The following is a 10,413-nucleotide window of genomic DNA, read 5'->3' on the forward strand; positions in this document are numbered from 1 at the left end:
TTTTTGTTCTGTAACAGTTTTTCAGGGGAATACTGACTCCACTGTCTCCACTAGAAGAAAGAAAGTGATGAATGTTTTCTATGTTTTATGGCACAATATAAGTATCAGATGTGTTCATAGATTTTAATCCTTTCCTATAGGCAAACTGCTTCTGTTTCTCTTCTGTTCTCTTATGATCACACCACCCAGACTGTTCCCTTTCCCTGTGCAAATCAAAATCAATTAAAAATATCCCCACAGGACTCAATTTTCAGAGAACCTACATATCCACACCTCTAATGGAAGTCAATGATAGCTGCAGGCATGTGGCATCTCTGAAACTCAGGCTCTATAGAGCTAAGTAAAGAAAAACATATGGATTTTTTAGGTAATATACCATGGGAGAAATCTCTAAATAGGCCCTGAAATAATGAAGCTACATGTTTTATACTATAGTCCAACCAGCAATCACTAGGCCATCTCACCACAGGGGAAAAAGAGGATATTGAGAGTTATTGAACATTGCCAATTTTTGCTGTGGATCAGCTTGAAGTTATTTAGCACAGATGTTTCTGTAATTGTGACACACTGGGAAAATCCACATGCTCAATAGCCCTCAAACTTGCACTTCCATCTGTGCAGTATGATGGTCTACAGTTACTGCACACAGCTGCAATATAAAGCACACAGAGTTCTGTCTGGCTTAAGATCTGCTGAAAGATTTTTCTTAGCACCATCTGCACTTTTTATCTACTTGTCTCCCTACGGTTCTGTGTTTAGATGCAGTACAGTTATAAGACAGTAAAATATAAGCCTAGTGAAAATAATAATGTGTAAAGAACTGTATAAAATTTAACAGTGTGGTTCGAAACCTCTCATGATGTGAAAGTATGATAGGAATTTAACAGTAAACTGTGAAACCCATCAGTATTTCTATTTATATTCTTAAGTCAGTTTTGAACTATATTAGTAACAACTGAAAGAGAGGATTCTTATGCTAGAAAAAGAGCATGATTTAACCCACAGTGGTGAGAATGATGCTTCTGGAAACTGCTTCCTCATCCTAATACCTTCTTAGACTTTGATCACATTCCAAAAAGTACAGGGAAAAAACTCCACCTCTGCTGATTTAACAAACATTTTGGAATCAAAACAGTGTGTACCAATCTAGAAAATTAGAGACTAAGACTTCCACTACCTTTGAAATTTAAATAGGCTTGAGTGTTAATTATTCATAACTTATTTGTTCAATTCAGGCTCAGGATACAAAGAAAAAAGAAGGTAATCTTTCAAAATTTAGGCATATGCAGCTCAGTGTGGGGAGACAAAAGCTGTTGTTGGTATTATCCAGGCAGGGAGAAAAGCTTTGCTGTCATATTGTTTTTCCCTATGTTGCTGCAGCTGTGGGTCCATTATGTATCCCTGTCTAAGGAGAAAGTGGGACTGTTACTTCAGCCCTTGGTTTTATAGCCCAGTAAGGGGGTAGACTTGTCATTTAACTTTTTCTCTGCAGTGAGCCACTCAGCTCTTTTGTTCTGCAGCTCTTTCTTGCAGTATCCTGATCCAAGTCACTTCTGTAGCTGGTTGTTGCATTGGGAAGTGTAGCAATTCCAACAAGAGGACACTCTAAAATGTTTTTTTCCCATCATGCAGCCACTCTAAATAATGCAACAGAACTTCTGCATTCTCAAATTTAACAAGAACTCTTCAGACCTTGAGGGATTAAGGAAAACTATCTCACTTCTAAACCAGACTGTAATCTCATATGATTGTCTGGAATGCTCACAGAATTCAGTCCTGTAGAAACCTGGAATATTAATGACAAAATTTTGACTCTTGCTAGAAATATATTGGGATCTGGAACTGTCAGAACTTTTTTTTTTTATGTCTTCCTTTTTCCTTTCTTGATTCCTGCTCTGGGAGCTCAACTTCATCATGTTCTGAAAGAAACAGCTAACTGTACATGAGTGTTGCAGAACCACCATATTTCTGGGGTATGTTTTATCCAGACCTTCAATCAAATTATTTTTGTTTCTTTAGATTTATAGATGATAGAGTCACAGATAGATGCACAGTGTGTAGTCATCCAGCACTACTGCACATCTGTTACTGTATTTATGTAACATTTTCTTTCTCTCAAAAATAGAAAAGGGATTGTGTTGTAGCACATAGTATTCAAACACTACTTTCCTGGCTGCAAAAGTAAGTTTCTGCCTGGAGTGCATCAGGACAATCCAATACATAGACATCTTGAGGAATCCCCTGTGGCAGGAAAGACTAAGTTTTGTATGCTAATTCAAAAATCTCCACAAAATCTATGATGATGAAGAATGCTATGCCCTCCATTTTCATATCCTTTCCCCTATGTTATTTTCAAGGTTGAATTCATTATGTCAAAATTTCCTTTTTTTTAATTTTTTTAAATTATTTTTTTTTCTTTTTTCCTTTTTACTTTGCCTCTTTGGAATGACTTTGGGGAGCCCTTAACAATACATGTCAAAATGTAGGGGCTGCACTGCATTGTGAGCTGTTTCTCTGCTGACTCATCTGCCACAGCTAATCAAGACTTTTTGGTCTACATACTGCAGCATTTTAAACCTTTTAGCAGTAAAGCAATGCTTTTTTGCTCAAGAGCTTTTAAATTATAGTCCATAGTGGGTGGCTGATAAGATTTTTTTTCCTAAAGTGAAAACTCTTTTCTTGTTATTGCTACCTGGTGTCATGTTCTATTTTTCAAGTCAAAAAGTTTTTGGTGTCCAGTGCCTATTTTTCTTTTTCTGAGCTGGGGAATTGTTTTCCTATTTAGACAGCCCCACACTTTTTCAGTTTGGTCTGAATGGCACGTCTTAGTGACATGCAAGCCTAGGTTACTCTTTCGTTGTCCCACCAACAAAGTAGAAAGAGGAACGTTGGTCCTTAGTCTGCATACTTCAGGAATGAAGTTGCAGACAGGAAAGATTGCAGGGAATTTTCTGGGTACAACATTTTCAATTCATTGTAGCTCCTTGGGTGAGGAGACAAAAGACTGCAACTTCCAAGATTTTTTAGTTTTATACTCTTCCTGCTGTTCTGAGTTGTCGGTATTGTCCTCTTTTGTCTGGAAGTCTTAGCAAGTACTGTCCAGTCCAGTACCTTCACAGGGGCCTCACATGACTTGAACTAAATGATTTTCCTCATCACGTTGGCAGCTGGGGAACAAAACACTGTTTGCAAACGAACAATACGTGCAGCTTGATGAATGGTGCAGGCTCTGTATGTTGCTTCTATAGAACATCTCAAATGTTGTGTCAGTGTTTTGTGCTCTTGGCAGTCTTTCTTTTAGGCAGCTACTTCCTCCAGGATGAAAAAAAGGTGAATATTGTTTCCTTTGGGATTCACAGAAACTTTATTCACTGTAGAAGTCAAAATTCACTGTGTTTAGGACCAATATTGTGTAAGCTGCTCATTTTGCAGTGATTTTTACCACCACATTTCCCAGTACTTAATTCTGAAACTTCCTCACCAATTCACTTTTTCCATTTGGGGAGTATAATAAAAAAAGCTGACTTAAGAATTTTATAGAGATATCTGCATTAAGAAGTACAGCACATGGTTACTCAAGACTTTTTTTAGAGCATCTAATATTTGCCTCTGATTTTATGCTTGCAAAAAACCTCCCAAAATGGTTATTTTACAGGCAGAGAAATTTAAATTCTTGTACTATCTAATATATCTCTTTGACTATTAAACTTGAATAGAAGCTATACCTTGAATTAGTTTGATTGCAAAATGATTATTAAAAATCTCAAGCCATTTTTGCAATGATGGGGAAGTGGCGGATGTCCCATCCCTTGATGTGTTCAATGCCTGGTTGGATGGAGCTCTGAGCAACTTGGTCTAGTGAAAGGTGTCCCTGTCCATAGCAGGGAGGAGGAACACAATGGTCTTTAAGGTCCTTTCCAACCCAAACCATTCTATGATTAATTCTATGAATTTTGTAGTGGGAGTAATTTATAGATGGCATGGTGCAACTTTATCCAGTGAATTACACAGACTCTTTGCTGCTACTTAATGATTATGTATCTTTCTGACACAGCTACTCTCTTTTCTCTCTCTAAGTTATAATAAGAGTTTGAGAAATTTAAAGATACCTCTGTTTTTATTTTGGAGGTTTTATGTATTTCTGGCTGGTGTCTCTGCTCCACAGAACTATAGTCTTACTTACTTCAGCAGCCAGGAATCATGAAATCCTAGGACAAGAAAAGAACTACAAGAAATCATCTCATCCTTTTGTTTGTTTAACTGTTATTTAAAGCAAATGCCATTCTTTTGTCTTCTCTACTCTGAATTAAACTACTCATAACTACTCATTTCCTTTAGTCTTTGCCCACAGGCCATATTTTTAAACCTCTGATCTTTTTTTTTTTTTTTTCCTAGACTCTCTGCATTGATCTATGAGTTTATTGAAGTGTACTGCCCAGGACTAGACACAGTATTCTGTCTAAGGCCATAGCACTGAATAAAACATTGAACAAAGCAGAGGGATTACTTCATATTTCCTTCCAGTCACAGTCCTTCTTATACATCCTGCTCTACAGATTCTGAGGCATTTGCCTTTTTCACAACAGCATGACACTGTTGACTCATGTTCACTTTGTGACCCTTTACAATCCTTCATTTATTTTTTCATAGAACTGTCTATAGACTGTTATTCCTCATCCTGTATTTATGTAGTGAATTAATCATAAGGATGGGATCTTGCTTTTACCCCTACTAAATCTTGTAATATTTTCTGTCCATATCTCTGATTTTTTAAGATCATCTTGAATGCTGTCCTTGTCCTCTAACATTCTTTTAGTCCCTCCCAAGAAACAGTATCTGTTAACTTAATAAGCCTGCTCTCTGTTCCTTTTAGATAATTAATGAAAATATTGAATTGTATCAAATCCAGGGGGACAGGCCATTAGAATGTATCCTGTTAGATATGTATTTCTGATTAAAAAACAAATTGAAGACATAATTGCACTGTCCTAACATACACATATAATGGTTGACTGAGAACTGACAATGTGGTTTTATTGTATCAGTTAAAAAATTTTATTGTAATTTGATTCAAAACATAGATAATAAATATTCTTCCAAAAAGGTACATGCAGTTCTGCAGTGAAAAGTTTCATATTTCTTTCTGTCTATATATGTCTTTTTAGGGTTGGCACAGATTTCATCCATGACCTCAAAATGCATGCCATCAAAACTGATGTTGAAATCTACACAATTTTACGAAACATTTTGGTATCAATAAAGTGCTATTAAAACAAACAAACAAACAAACAAACAAGAAAAAAACCAAACCAATACAAAAAAAGTAAATTTTGAAATAAATAAGAAATAAAGCTGTTCCAAGTAGCCCTAATATTTGCAGCCAGACTTCTGATTAAAAAAAAAACTTTAGGTTACAGAAAGTACAATGTTATCCAACATAATAAGATTAAATTGAAAAGAGGAAAAATGGATTAATTTCAAGGAAATCTTTCTGACAATAACATCAATGGCTGACATTAACATCAGTCGTTCTGAGCTCTCACAGGAAGATACGGAAAATTCTTTGTGTTTCTGCCCATGGCAAGGAGGTTGGACTAGAACTTCAGGGCCCAGACTGTTTTAGACTTAAGCCGTCAAGTATTCAACAGGGACCAGCTATGCCAAGACAGGCAAATGAGCCTGTCTGAGGTCACACAGAGAATTAATGCAGACACTTCACAAGTGCCTGCTAGGACCAAGGAGAACATGACCTCCATTAGGCACTGAAAAGAAGGGAGTCAATTCTCTGGAGCTCAATATAGTTCAGTGCCTGAAATTGTCCACAAGGCTTAGTACACTGTAGATTTTGTTTTAATTTTTTTTTACTGGTTTCCCATTGTTAGGAATTTAAAGCAATGGTCCTTTTTTGTTTGTTTGTTTGAGGTAGTCTAATTTGTATTATAGCATGTTTATTATAAACCTTCACACTGAGAGAAAAATCTTCACTATTTAAGTTTAAAAAAACATAATTCCTCTTTGAGGAGAAAGAAAGAGTAATGAGCACCGTACCAGTGACTGTAGCTTGAAGAATCTACTTTGAATATGTGAAGGAATAGAAAACAAAAAAATTTTTTCACAAATGTCTGTTACAGGTCGTTTCAATTTTTCACTTTATTTGCTGCTTGCAGCCAACAACCATACTCTTCCTACTCTTTATATGTTATTTTATATTGCAAGTAGTAAGAACAAGAGAGAGAACAAACCACATGTGACAGATAGTGCACTTAATGTGCTATTAGGAAAAGTATTGCAGAAATGAGGACTATTCAGGACCATACAGTGAAAAGTAGTACATTACACATAGGAGGACAAAGCTTTTCTGATTTGAGGAAGTGTGAATTTAGCCTAGCTCCAGATTAACCATGGTCCCTGAGTCACAGATGTGCGTTAGCACTGTGCTGATTTCTAGAGGAAGGTCTACAGGGTTAGGGATCTGCAGCTAGAGGCTGGAAAGAAGGTGGTGAACTATGAGAAATATATGCCACTGACCTATTTTGTAGCCTGCTCCCTGCCTAGCAGAAGAAATTCTGGTATTCAGATATATTCATTAGTTTTGGCACAGTTCCTCCTGAAACCTCAGGATTCACCTTTAAGAAGGGAGACTGAGATTTCTGCCAACTAGAGACAGCTATTTTGGGTGAGGCTGAGGCTGCTGGCAACACATAGAGATGGTTTTCTTTGGTGGATGGATGTCTCTTCCTGCATTACTCATTTTTCATCTATTTTTTGTGCTTAAGCGGTCTGTGTCTGAATATCCTCTGTAGCTGTGTAAGGAAAACTCAGCTCTGATTATGATTTTTGTAATTAAACTTGATTTGGATGATGAAGAAAATGAGACTGTAGATAGAAAACCTAAGAAAAATTTTCATCGGGAGCAGTTGGTATATGGGGTCTTTTGTTCATATTTGGGTTTTCTGACATGCACATTAATCAATTTCTATTGTTTGGAGTAATTTAATGACACTTTAATTTTGTTTGATGTACATATTTTTGAAGTTATAAGGGAAATTCACGCAAATTGAGTCAGAATTTGTCCTCCTTCTTGGACTTTGCCTGTTTTCATGGTAAGCTTATCAGAAAAAAGACTGTATTTTGCTAAGTATTTACATACAGTATGACAGAGTAGGTCTGATCTCAAGCTGGACCCTAGACAGTACTGTAATGCAAATAATAAAAAAAGATTTTGCCAACAGAGAGACTATGTATATATTTATATATCAGGCTCTGTCTCCCATTTTTATTCTTTCCTTTAGAAGTTTAGAAGGTTCTTTACTAGTCATTCAAGTACTAAATATTTAGCATCAATTCATATGAAAGTTGCTTTGATCTTTGTGTAAATAAACAGGCTCTGTTTCTCCCATAGGACTCTTTCTTGAAAATTATTTCTTTCATCAAGTAGTTTGTTGCATCTCTCTGAACATCAGTACTGCTTCCTTCAGAACTTCAAACAAATATTTCCTGCACATTTGCAGGAAACATATTAAACACCATAAATGGCAACCTGCCTTGCACTGATTCAATAGTTAAAGTGAGGTGTGAGAAACTGAGTGATGCAGTGCTCTTCTGGCAGATAAATGTCATATATGGGATGTCTTCTATAGCAATGTGAAAAATACACTTACAGACATAAGAATCTTTTCTTTATGCAGCCTGAATGCTTAGGCATTGATGGTACAAATCGTGCAATTATAGTGTGCCTTTGGTTACTGATAATCATCCTGGAAAATCCCAAAGAACAATAACAAAAACTAAGATGGTCATTCAAGTGCAGATCTATTATAAATGGGAAGGTAAGGAAAAAGAAATGTAACAACCTGGGAAGAGAAGGAGAATAGAAATCCCATCATGATGTAAGTTTACCTTTGCAAAATTTTCAGCAAGTATTTGTTCCGTCTCCAAAACAGATTGTAATCTCAGAGGCCTCATCTTTATTTACCTTGTTATCTGCATAAACACATGGCCAGAATCTGGTCTTGTATGATTGTCCTCTTCACCTTGTTATCAACTCTTCAAATTTTGACTTATCAGGAGGATATTTTGAAAGTTTTCTGTAGACCTGCTGCTTTCTTATAGAACAAACCAGCCATCTGTGAAGCCAATTTTTCATAGCTTTACTGGCTTTGAGTGCACTTCTTTGCACTTAGAATGCTCTGAAATTATTTTAATTGAATCAAAGTCATAAATTATAATGTCTGGGAGACACTGCCATGTAATTGTTTCTCTTTGTAATATTTACACTATAACTCAGTCATCCTCTCCAGCATCCTGCTTTGGAACTCCATTTTGGCCATGTAATTCATTCACTTCACAATCAGTCAAGGCTCTGCTATATAATTCTAATTTTGTTAAGTGATATGAATATTGAACAGCTGAGGTTTATTATCTTTGAATGAAGGCACTCTTTATTCTTCCTGTCTTAAGACTCAGTTAATATTCTGAATAAATACACAGCTTCCAAATAGGTACACAATTGGCCTTTAGTTAATCTTCAACCAAAGAGATTAGGGAAACTCAAGCCTGTTTGAACCTGTAGATCGTTTGAATCTACAAACAGTTTTGGTGCCTTCCAGTTTCTCTTCACAAGAAGCAGCTTTTCATTTGTCAGTGTTTAAAAGGAGAATTTTTCTATTTACTGAATGAGCACACACACAGAGAATATGCATGATTTTACAACATTTACATACTTAACAAACACATCTTATAAACCTTCACTCTGTTTCTAGGCTATGTAGAAAATGCTTATATTCATGATTGTCATTAATTCTCAGTTTGATTTCAGTGTTCAGGTACTTTATATTACTTGGATAATGGATGACTAATGGATCCCTACAGCCTTGACAAATAGACTAAATCCTCAAAAGACTGGAAAGCCATGGAGACAGGACCAGTGTTGGCTCCTAGTGTTCAGTCTTGAGTAAGACTTCCATAATGTTGAACACAGTTTGAAAAGGGCTGTACCAGAGGGCTAAATGTGCTATTCCCAGAATACTAAAAGAGAGTAGAGGCTTACATTTTTTGGATAGCCTGTCTTTAAAGCAGACATATGAATCCATCATTATTTGAGTCACCAGTAAACTGAGGTAGGAGTGAGGTATAGGCAGGACTGCTGAAGGAGTACAATGGGAGTGTCACAGCTGAGCAATAAATGAGACATTGCACTATGCAAATACACTGTTGAAAATCTGAAGAATTGTTAGCACATGTGTAAGAGATTTAATTGCCCCAAATGCTGTTAAGATCAAAGAAGAACTTTGCCCACTGCAGGAAACTGTAAGAAGAAACAACTGCTGAGCAGCTCCCTCTACCTACCCCCTCCCTGAATATGCCTCCTGGATTCCAAGAATTTGGATGTGAGTTAAGCCACCTGACTTGAGATAAGATAAAGTCGGTACCATTGTCCAATTATCTTAGGTTTAAGCACAATTAAACAAGACTGGAGGAGAAGAATATACCCACAAGGAAAGGCAACTCAGCAGCTTTGCTGAAAATTAGCCCACTGACTCAAGATGTGAGGCCCAGCTCAGAAGAGAAGGAAGACAGCATGGGATTGATTAGCATTGGAAGTGAGGGAATAATTTAAATGATAGGGTAAGAGAAGTGTTTACAGGTGAGCATTGATTCCTTTGTTTGCTAAAATGTATAGAATGATGAGAAGCTTTGAGCAACCTTGGGATCCCTGCCACTGAGAAGACCAGAAGAAGAGGACCAGGATGCCATCTGGATCCAAGGGTGGTGAAATTTTTTTCTCTTAATCTTACTCTCTGACACTTTATTTCTTTCCTTGCTCTCTTTTTCCTATTTCTTTCTATCTCTCTCTACCTCACATTAATTGTTAAATAAAATCTATACTATTGACTTCAGCATATAGCTTGTTTGCCCCTTAATTCACACAAAAACCTCTTTCTAATTGTTGTAGAATAGAATTTTAACAGTGTGTTATAAAGACCCCTTCCCTAGAACAATTAGAATTTATGAATGTTGTCTTACTGAAACATTTGGAAACATAGACCATTATGTCTCTTAACAGTCTTGTGATTCATAAACTCTTGAGTTTTATCAGGAGCAGGACATAGCTCTAGAAGAGATCTTGGATTGATCCAGGAAAATAATCCCAGTCTTCCTACAACAGTGTATTTTAGGGCCTTGATATCATCCTGTAGTATGTCTCCTGAGTTTTGGTGATAGCAAAAGTAAACATGACCTCACTTTCTGGAGTTGTGGAAAATGTAATAATGAAAATACATATCTATTAACTTGTCAGTTCACAATCTCTCATTTTAGAAACAATCGTGTTAGGAAGTTGACATACTGACATATTTGACATTAAGTTGAATGTTTGGAGTTATTTCATTTTCCCTCTGATGATTACTTTTT

This window comes from Passer domesticus, chromosome 1 (assembly GCF_036417665.1).
Source record: "Passer domesticus isolate bPasDom1 chromosome 1, bPasDom1.hap1, whole genome shotgun sequence".
NCBI lineage: Eukaryota > Metazoa > Chordata > Aves > Passeriformes > Passeridae > Passer > Passer domesticus.